The sequence below is a fragment of the Schistocerca americana genome, chromosome 7 (genome assembly GCF_021461395.2).
Source record: "Schistocerca americana isolate TAMUIC-IGC-003095 chromosome 7, iqSchAmer2.1, whole genome shotgun sequence".
NCBI lineage: Eukaryota > Metazoa > Arthropoda > Insecta > Orthoptera > Acrididae > Schistocerca > Schistocerca americana.
In genome coordinates this window covers 488,406,643-488,416,605 of record NC_060125.1, presented here as the reverse complement: position 1 = coordinate 488,416,605, position 9,963 = coordinate 488,406,643, and the positions used below count along the sequence as shown (strand labels likewise).

Here is a 9,963-nt window from a genome sequence, read left to right as displayed (position 1 = left end):
TGACGCTTGTTGGTGTATGTTAGTTTACCAATGGTGGCTATGCCCTAGCTAGTAGTGTCTTAGGCCGCTTGTGCTTCCACCTGTGGTTGCAAACTGGTGCTGTCAGAGAATCATTTGAAAGACGGAATGGCGCGCCTTTGTCTTCAGCAATGAAAGTATATTCTACTTGCACGCAAGTGATGATCATTTGAGTGTCCGACGTAGTTGGGGTGAGTGCTGTCTTGTAGAGTTCATTCGTCCAAGACACAATGGCCTTACCCCAGGCCTTATGGCCTGGCGCCTAATAACCTACAGCTCTCGTTCACCTTTGGTGTTTCTGGAGGGGACACTAACAGCGCTTCGCACTTGCTGGTTGTTGTTAGACTCGTTCTTTTTCTGTTCTTGCAACAGGAATGTGGTATGTTGTTCCATCAGGATAATGCTGTCCCACACTCTGCACTTGGAACTCAGCGTTCTGTGTAAGACTTACAGCAACTTCCCTGGCCACCACGATCTCCTTACTTGCCTCCAATTGACCATGTGTGGGATATGATGGGACGAGAAATAACTTGGGCGACTCGTCAACCAACAACTTTTACAAATCTACGTGAACAGGTCGATCAGGCGTAGCATAACGTATCGAGGACAGTATTAGCCATCTGTACGATCGACTGGATGCAGAGTCAGCGGTTGTATTGCTACCCCTTGAGACTACACCACGTAGTAGTGTGGGTGTTCCAGCATGAGTCGATATCTGGTACCTCAGAACTGCTTGGTCAGTAAATGTAATCATTTCACGTAGTTCACATACACTGTTGCAACAATAAATCCTGAGTGAATTCGAAACCACTAAAACGGTGTGATAAATTTTTCCAAGAGTGCAATTAAAGTGCAACTACTCACATACTTAATTACAACCCGCATGGTACTTCCTTGAACAGCTGCACTTCAGCCACCCAGTATATGCTTTCATACAGAACGAAATGATTAGAGTTTCGACTCTGAAGAAACAACATTCATTCTGCTACGCGACCACAACACCTTCGTGATGATACGGCATCGGATTCCATGACCGCGAATGCAAACGTCCAAACGTCGAGGTATGGAGTTTCAGACCTATGATACTCCATCCCACGCTGCTTGCACCTGAGTGCTCAGTTCCTCGAGATTTATAGGTAGAGGTGGCTTCCTGATGACACGCTCCATGCCATCAAACACATTCTCGGCTGGAGGAGATCGGGCGATGAGTTGGCCATGGCAAAATACCCACAGCTGCAAGGCATGCGTGGGAGGTGGCAGCAGTATGAGGATGAGCACACTCCGCTGTAGAGTGAAAATTTCATTCTAGAGCATTGCCCTGTTCAAATAGGGCACACGCGTGGGCGTTGACAAACAGCAGAACCACCACTTGCAGAAACACCTCCACATACCCTGTGGTTGCCACAGAGCGCATTAGGAACACTAATGGTGAATGGGCACCGTAGGATAACGCTCCCCACGCCAACACACCAGGAGTACTAGGACGTGCGACAGGAGACCACAATTTAGGGCGCTCTCCAGTGAGCCTCCAGACACAGACCCGGTTGTCGTCGCGTCCAAGGTAGATGTGGGACTCGTTACTAAAGAGGATCAGCTTCCATTCTGCACGTCCCCATGTCTGTCATTGTCGACATCAGGCGAGTCGGGCACGACGCAGTGGGGATGTGAGTCACAGGTGTCATAACAGTTGGCGTGCGATGAGCAACTGCCCGCCAGTGCTGCCTGATGGTTATAACTACACTGACGGTGTTCTGTGTGCTGCAATGCGTGCTGCATACCTCGCAGGAGGCTGAAACATTGTAGAAAAGTTCATTAATCAGTGCGCTGGCGGTGTGTGCCAAAAAAGTTAATAGTTCCATTTTCTGTAAACAGTCAGAATCTGAAATGTTTGCTGTTGTGACTTCAGTATGCTGATTGTGGGGTCCACGAGCTATACGGGCCTTGCAACGAAACTATGATGTCACGCTAGTCGTCTACTCTGCCACACTTCGCGAAAGCTCGGCTCCGTGCAGGGCCCTTGGGAAATCAATATGTAATTAAAAGGTACCCACTAAAGGTCTTAACTTTGTTGTGTGCTATCGAGAGTTTGCATGCATTTAAAAGCGCAGTCAAGAATTATTAAACTTGTCTGAAATAACTACTCGCTCCCAGTCGGAGAGGGCAGTTGGTACTCGGAAGACCAGCAGTGTCACGTGCTATGACGTACGTGCTACGGCCTTTCTCGTGGGCCTCGGCTGTTTGTCGCTTGACGACGTTGAGTTGATTTCTTTTGTGAAGTGACTATTGGTGTAAACGGTTGTGAAAGTGGAGTTTTCCGTACAAAATACAATGGCTACTGGGAAGCTTTCTTCTGTGCATTCCTGGTAAAGTCGGTTTATCAGAACGGCAGCAATATTAGCGCTCCCCCGAGGGAATATCGCTGTAAGAAACAGCTGCAAAGAGGCGCCATATAAATAAAAGGGATAAAGAATTTCATCAAGAAATTTGCAGAAACAGGTGAATTAGGCCGAGCAGCAGGTAAAGGGACACAGACCATTTCCATGGCAATTGCTGATTAATTTGCTGAAGCTCTAGCCGACCGTGCAGCACATGTCTCAAATTCTGCAGCCAGTCCTCAAGCTGTGTCACGGGAATTCTCTGCCCCTCGTCAACCGTTCGAAAGATTTTGCAGCGCATTTTATACTTGTACACCTACAAGATTCAGAATGGCACTAAATGAAGACCCAAGATTGGCTACAATGCCGCGACATTGCCCTTCGTTTTCGACACCATCCAGATGGATGACTGATGGCCATGGACGTTTTACTCTGCATGGTGCCGCGAATGCACAGAACTGTCGGATACTCCGCCACATGTAGTGCAGGAATACTCACTGCACCCAGCCTATGCGACTGTGCTTCATTCTGTTTCTTCGGGGAGGTGGCACCACGAGGGCTTTTTAGCTGTCCAGTGACATACTACATATTCTAAGGACCTTCTTGTGCAAAACGTGATTCCAGTTTTGCAACAACACAACTGTGTCCACACCACTATTTTCATGTGACAAGGGGTGACACCACATGCCGCTTGCCAGGTGAACGATTTGTTCCGAGAAACCTGCGATATCGAGTGCATCATCTCTATGCAGTTTCAAGATGTGTGACATTCCAGATCTCCCGACCTAAATCCATGTGACTTGTGGGAATATCTGAAAGATCGTGTCTATCGAGGATGTATGCGACCTCTTCCTAATCTGAAGGATAGCATACGGTGAAAATTACGCCGTATATCCTGCGAGGAATTGTCTACTGTGTTACAGGTGAAGCATGTTGCTCAGTCGGGAGACCACACTGAACACATATTCCTAACAATCGTGCTTCTCCTTTTCCTACACCCATATCACATTATGATTCCCTGCAGACTTTCGCCTGATAGTAGAAAATGGGACTATTGTTTTTTCGGCGTACTCCGTGAGGGCACCGATTACCGAATTATCGCTGAATGCCCCCTAACATGGCCTTTCGGTGTGTCCTTCCTCTTTGCGGTGCATGTCGGACGTCCACATTCTACATGTCGTGCAAGCATGCCTTCTTGTATCCATTGCCGCCAACACTGGGAAATGGTGGTGACTGTACGACTGGCGTGTCCCGCATTGTGGCAACAGGACCACCTAGCTTCCCGCAACATCACGATGTTACTGCTCTCGAACGCGTCTAGCTGGGCACCCTGCTATTGAACTTGTCACCTTGGCACAGTGCACGTCCAGGTAATGATGCTCTAGTGACGCTACACGCTAATAATTGGCAACCAATGCTGCACAATCGCAATAAAGTCATGAGATGTTCAATTGACTCTTTTATTAGAACACGTTACGCGTTTCAGAATTACACCCGTCTTCAGACATCACAAAGTTCAACTCCTTCCTAACCAACCAGGCGTACAGCCTTGACAACTCAAAGAAAGTGTCCAAAAACATATGACTATGTGACACAAGCAGTCTTGTGTCGCAGTTATAGTCATGTGTTATTGGACACTTTCTTTGAGTTGTCAAGGATGTACGACGCATGGTTGTTTAGGAAGGAGTTGAAGTTTGTGATGTCTGAAGATCGGTGTAATCCCGAAACGCGTAACATGTTCTAATAAAAGAGTCAACTGAACATCTCATGACTTTATTGCGATTGTACAGCATTGGTTGCCAATTATTAGCGTGTAGCGTCACTAGAGCATCATTACCTGGACGTGCACTACGCCAAGGTGACAAGTTCAATAGCAGGGTGCCCAGCTAGACGCGTTCGAGAGCAGTAGCACCGTGAAGTTGTCTTTGACAAATGACAGCGCACTAATAACAATTAAGAAACAGCTAAAATTTTTTTTTAGTAAAGCTATGAAGCAACGAAGGCAGAAGCAACGCTAAACTGGAAAACTAATTCTAACCATGAAGAAACCGCCCCATGAACGCAAATATGATCTAATTCTTCAGGATTTCCCGGCGAGGCGTTGATTAATCTTTCCTGCACGATATTTCAACTGCGTGACTGCCAGTCTTCTTCAGTTGAAATATCGTGCAGGAAAGACGCCAATAACTGGCAGAAATTCTATTAATCAACACAAATATGATCTGTTTATAATACTGGGAGCACGCGCTGTTATGACGGCAACCAGACTGCCAAGCAAGTATCGAGAGCCCGTGCAGCCATAGTAAGAAAAGGCTCACAAGGCCCTAAAACGTAACTAACTGATGGCTAAGACTTAAACAAAATAATCAATTAATAATACAGGTTGCGCTTCGGTTATTAGTGGGAGGAATTTTATCGGTGATGTAATGAAGCATTTACAGTGGCTATCTGGCTGCTATTCCCAGTTCTATGGAACTCTTAATTACGTTCAACGCCTCGGTTACGATTAACAAGATTTTTTATCGGTAAGCTCAGTTATGGTGCAATATGTTATGAGTTACAATTTATACCCCTCACCACCCCCTGAAGCACAATTATGGTCCTGTGCTCCATACTACAATCGGTGTATGTCTTCCTATTGTTATTTTTAATTTATTCGTTTATTATGGCCTTTAACAGCAATTTAATCTGATACAATTCGTAATTTCCCCAGATTGTCTGCTAATGCCTACCTTGTACATATGAGACTGTTTTTTCTGTTCTTTTTTGGTAAAAGTGTGATCCGATTTTCTGAACTACCGCTTCCTGACATGGCCACATACAATTGACCATGGGAAAAATATTCTGATTGTACATCAATTCCAACTTGTTTGAATTTCAGCCTTTTTTACTGTTGTTGCAAACGATACTTTGACTGAAAAATGAAGTACCTTCAGATGAATGGGTAAATCACTTGGGACCGCTTGTGCATCTCTCCACATGCTGAACGCATGAGGACAGTCGCTTCAACGACATTAGTTCTCACAGTTTTAATCTGCAAACGGATATCATTATAAAGTTAGTCGGCCGGCCGAAGTGGCCGTGCGGTTAAAGGCGCTGCAGTCTGGAACCGCAAGACCGCTACGGTCGCAGGTTCGAATCCTGCCTCGGGCATGGATGTTTGTGATGTCCTTAGGTTAGTTAGGTTTAACTAGTTCTAAGTTCTAGGGGACTAATGACCTCAGCAGTTGAGTCCCATAGTGCTCAGAGCCAAGCCATAAAGTTTGTCCGGCCCTGGTAGCTGAACGGTCAGCTGTGGCCGTGCGGTTAAAGGCGCTGCAGTCTGGAACCGCAAGACCGCTACGGTCGCAGGTTCGAATCCTGCCTCGGGCATGGATGTTTGTGATGTCCTTAGGTTAGTTAGGTTTAACTAGTTCTAAGTTCTAGGGGACTAATGACCTCAGCAGTTGAGTCCCATAGTGCTCAGAGCCAAGCCATAAAGTTTGTCCGGCCCCGGTAGCTGAACGGTTAGCTGTGGCCGTGCGGTTAAAGGCGCTGCAGTCTGGAACCGCAAGACCGCTACGGTCGCAGGTTCGAATCCTGCCTCGGGCATGGATGTTTGTGATGTCCTTAGGTTAGTTAGGTTTAACTAGTTCTAAGTTCTAGGGGACTAATGACCTCAGCAGTTGAGTCCCATAGTGCTCAGAGCCAAGCCATAAAGTTTGTCCGGCCCCGGTAGCTGAACGGTCAGCGTGACAGAACGTAAATCCTAAGGTCCCGGGTTCGATTCCCGGCTGGGTCGGAGATTTTCTCCGCTCAGGGACTGGGTGTTGTGTTGTCCTAATCATCATCATTTCATCCCCATCGACGCGCAGGTCGCCGAAGTGGCGTCAACTCGAAAGACCTGCACCAGGCGAACGGTCTACCCGACGGGAGGCCCTAGCCACACGACATTTCATTTCATTATAAAGTTTCGGAGGATTGACATAGCGTATTTTACTGCATGAACGCAGACTTTAAGCCTCAAACTGTGTGTGGGAAAGTAAATCGGATTCACTGGAGTAAGAAGCTATTGTGGACACTGAACTGCATCTTCAGTGGCGGCCGCAGTATCGATTCACTGCTATTTCCTGCGCTGTACTACTACTGTCTATAAAATGATATTGTTTATTTGAGGCCCAGTGTTTCTCTGTTTAATTCACACCGTCAGGTGGCTTGCGGAGTATGGATGTAGATGTAGATGTAGAAATCGTAGACCTATGGATTCAGTAAAATATCATTGACGTTAGGACAAACTTTAGCAATTAGGGAATCAATTATTGGGATAATATTACCAAGTTTATCATCGACAATGTATGATAAAGCCATCAGATTAGCCTCGCGAGGTGGCCGTGCGGTCGTGGGCACCTTGCCACGGTTCGCGCGTCTGCCCCCGTCGGAGGTTCGAGTCCTCCCTGGTGCATTGGTATGTGTGCTGTCCTTAGCGTAAGTTAGATTAAGATTAGATTAAGATTATCCGACAAGTGAGATATACAAAAGCAAATTTATCTTAGAGCTCGCCTCGTGGCATGCACTATTGCTTCGTGGAAGGGTTGTACGCCAAGGGCCTTGCCGCAGTGGTAGCACCGGTTCCCGTCAGATCACCGAAGTTAAGCGCTGTCGGGCTGGGCTAGCACTTGGATGGGTGCCCATTCGGTCTGCCGAGCGCTGTTGGCGAGCGGGGTGCACTCAACCCTTGTAAGGCAAGCTGAGGAGCTACCTGATTGAGAAGTATCGGCTCCGGTCTCGTAAGCTGACTTTCGGCCGGGATTGCGGTGTGCTGACCACATAGCCCTCCACATCCGGAGCCAGTGACGCCTGTGGGCTGAGGATGAGACGGCGGCCGGTCGGTGCTGTTGGGCCTTCCAAGGCCTTTTCGGACGGGGACTAGATTTTAGCTTTTGAAGTGTTGTTTATCACAAGACGATAACTAAATTGCGTCAGAAAGAACGACTGGCAGACATCATTTTTCTTCTAAATTAGTAGGGACTATACAGTTGGTCTAATTGTTTAAATGCCCAGATACCACAGTTAAAACCGACTGCGAGGAAGAAATCAAAATAGCACTTTTTCACAGTAAACACACATGGAAAAAAATCGCAACACCAAAAAATAATTAGTGCAGAGTAGTGAAATTTCGGGACCACAATTGTCTAGATAACGTATTTAAGTGAATAACATAGCAAGATCAGAGGTTAATGTAAGTATGAGATAAGCCATTGCAAATGGGAAATACTGATACGTTAATAACCGGTGTAACCGCCAGAATGTTGAATGCATACACGCAAACGTGCACGCCCGATGTTGTACAGGTGCCGAATGCCAGTTTGTGCGATGGAGTTCCACGGCTGTTGCAACTGGTTAGTCATTAGAGGGACGGTTAATGCAGTTTGTGGATGACGCTGGAGTTGTCGTGCGATGATGTCCCATATGTCATCGACTGGAGACAGATCTGGTGATCGAGCAAGCTAAGGAAACATGTCGACACCCTCTAGAGCATGTTGGGTTACAACAGCGGTTTGTGGACAAGAGTTATCCCGTTGGATAAGACGCCTGGAAAGCTGTTTGACTGACGTACAAATATGGGTGGCCTAACTAAGAGAGTGCTCCTGGCGCCATACGAAATCCCACCACAGACCATAGCTCGAGGTGTATGTCCAGTGTGTCTAGCACCCCAGACATATTGGCTGCAGTTGGTCTCGTTTTAACCAACAGATTGCATCACTGGCACCGAAGCACAACCGGTTTTCATCAGAGAACACACGAAAACTCAACCCTGCCCTCCAGGGAGCTCTCGCTTGACACCACTGAAGTCGCAAATGGTGGTGGTTTGGGGTCAGTGGAACACAAGCTACAGGGCGTCTGGCTCGGTGTTATCCTTGAAGTTACCGATTTGTAGCAGTTAGTTTTGTTACGCCAACTGCTCCTCATATTGCTGCTGCAGATGCAATATGATGCGCCAGAGCAATACACCGAACGCGATGGTCTTACCTGTAGCTGTGGCACTTGGTCGTCAGGAGACCAGTTTTCTTCCGACAGTAAATTCTCGTGAACACCTCCGCCAGCAGTCATGTAGGGTGGCTACATTGCTGCCAAGTCTTCCTACAATATCGTAGAAGGAACATCCAGCTTCTCGTAGCCCTATTGCACGACCTCGTTCTAACTCAGTGAGGTGTTGACAACGGCGTCTTGTCGCCTTAAAGGCATTCTTGACTAACATTAGCTCACCACGTCCAACCTCAAAGGTAAGAAACGCTCACGACCGTTACAGTGTGTATTTAAAGCAGAAGTTATTTACATCCTCATAGTGGCGCTACTAGCGCCAGTCTTACTTGACTGGAGCGAAATTTGAATAGACATCATCTTTTAGATGTAGAAATACAACTACCGACTTCTGTTTATGTCTCACAAATTCTTCTTGGTGTTGCGGTTTTTTTCCCATGAGGATCAAAAAGTCAGTATAAATTTGAAAACTTAATAAACCACGGAATAATGTAGATAGAGAGGTAAAAATTGACACACATGCTTGTAATGACATGGGGTTTTATTAGAATCACCCCATATTGTTAGACACGTGAAAGATCTCTTGCGTGAGTCTTTGGTGATGATCATGTCCTCAGCCGCCACTTTCGTCATGCTTGGCCTCCCAGGCCCCCAGACCTCAGTCCGTGCGATTATTGGCTTTGGGGTTACCTGAAGTCGCAAGTGTATCGTGATCGACCGACATCTCTAGGGATGCTGAAAGACAACATCCGACGCCAATGCCTCACCATAACTCCGGGCTTGCTTTACAGTGCTGTTCACAACATTATTCCTCGACTACAGCTATTGTTGAGGAATGATGGTGGACATATTGAGCATTTCCTGTGAAGAACATTAGCTTTGCTTTGTCTTACTTTGTTATGCTAATTATGGCTATTCTGATCGGATGAAGCGCTATCTGCCGGATATTTTTTGAACTTTTGTATTTTTTTGGTTCTAATAAAACCCCATGTCATTCGAAGCATCTTTGTCAATTTGTAGCTCTCTTCTACATTATATGTATATAATCGGGGCGTCGCGCGCTCACATAGAAGCGACCTGCCAGGGGCGGTGTTGCCTAACGAATGCTTTGTTTGGTTAGCAGAAACTTGAATTCGCTCGCGCAACGACCTTATTGGCTAACTTCAATGCTAAATGACTCGGAAACGGCGCAACGTATCGCATTTTTTTCTTAACATTTATGTCTCAGTACAATCTGCCCTACAATATCACGACAAGCGTTTCAGACATTTTCTGACCACCCTGTATATAACTTGGATACAGTGTCGTTGTGTGGAAGCTACTGGGCGATACATTTACAAAACATTTATGAATTTACAAAACATTTATTAACATCGTTTAAGGAACATACATGGGTACATAGAGCATTCAACAAGATTACTTACATCATGATTCCCAGTCATGACTTGTTTTACTCAAATAAAAAAAAAGAAACAGTTAACATTATTGATTGGCGGCACTAAGCCACGTAGTAGGTTTTTAACAAAACTAACAAGATATTCTTTAATTA

General features: G+C 46.2%; 1 pseudogene; it reads left to right on the top strand.

Moving 5' to 3' along the window:
- The first annotated feature begins 6,970 nt into the window (after nucleotides 1-6,970).
- LOC124623252 lies at nucleotides 6,971-7,088 on the top strand (annotated as a pseudogene).
- The last annotated feature ends 2,875 nt before the right edge of the window (nucleotides 7,089-9,963 follow it).